Source organism: Limulus polyphemus, unplaced genomic scaffold (assembly GCF_000517525.1).
Source record: "Limulus polyphemus unplaced genomic scaffold, Limulus_polyphemus-2.1.2 Scaffold3597, whole genome shotgun sequence".
NCBI classification, from domain to species: Eukaryota; Metazoa; Arthropoda; class Merostomata; order Xiphosura; family Limulidae; genus Limulus; species Limulus polyphemus.
In genome coordinates this window covers 60,143-61,145 of record NW_013669207.1, presented here as the reverse complement: position 1 = coordinate 61,145, position 1,003 = coordinate 60,143, and positions in this window count along the sequence as shown.

Sequence of the window (1,003 nt, the reverse complement as noted above, 5' to 3'; positions counted from 1 at the left end):
AACAACTTTTCATGTCCTTTCATTAATCATAAATTTACATAACTTCCGTCCAGGGGTCAGGTACTCCAGCTAGTGACTCGATGTTCACCACAGATCCCATAATTAACTGTATTGTTTCCGTTTGGATTTTTATTTTATTAAAGTTTGTATCGAGGAAAGTGTTAGGTATGATGGCAATGAAAGCAGGTCTTTAAAACGGTAATGGTTGTCGGCTATCTTCTTGGTATGATGACAGTGAAAGCAGGTCTTTAAAACGGTCATAGTTGTCGGCTATCTTCTTGGTATGATGACAGTGAAAGCAGGTCTTTAAAACGGTCATAGTTGTCGGCTATCTTCTTGGTATGACAGTGAAAGCAGGTCTTTAAAACGGTCATGTTGTTAGCTATCTTCTTGGTATGATGACAGTGAAAGCAGGTCTTTAAAACGGTCATAGTTGTCGGCTATCTTCTCGGTATGATAGTGAAAGCAGGTCTTTAAAACGGTCATGGTTGTCGGCTATCTTCTTGGTATGACTGTGAAAGCAGGTCTTTAAAACGGTCATGGTTGTCGGCTATCTTCTTGGTATGACAGTAAAAGCAGGTCTTTTTGAAAAGGCACTTCTGTTAGATAAGCTAGGAAACTTTAACCATTGTCCTTCGAGCCAATCAGGAGATACTACAAAACTTTGGCCTTGTCCTTCGAGCCAGTCAAGAAATTAATGTTGCGTTTTGGAACATTTTTATTACCCCCCCCCCCAAAAAAAACAACATACATCACGTATAATAGTTAAACGAACCGCCTAAACGTCTAGTTAGTTTAGCCAATATAATGTGTAAAGTTTAGTATACTCTCATCCCTTATAGTGATGGCATACGACGAGACACACATTCGGCATGTAATGCTATTTAAATACAAGAAGGGAAACAACGCCCCTGTAGCCACAAAGTATATCAAAGAAGTTTATGAAAATGTTTTGAACGTTCGTAAGTTTCAACGATGGTTCAACAAATTTCGTTCAGGTGAC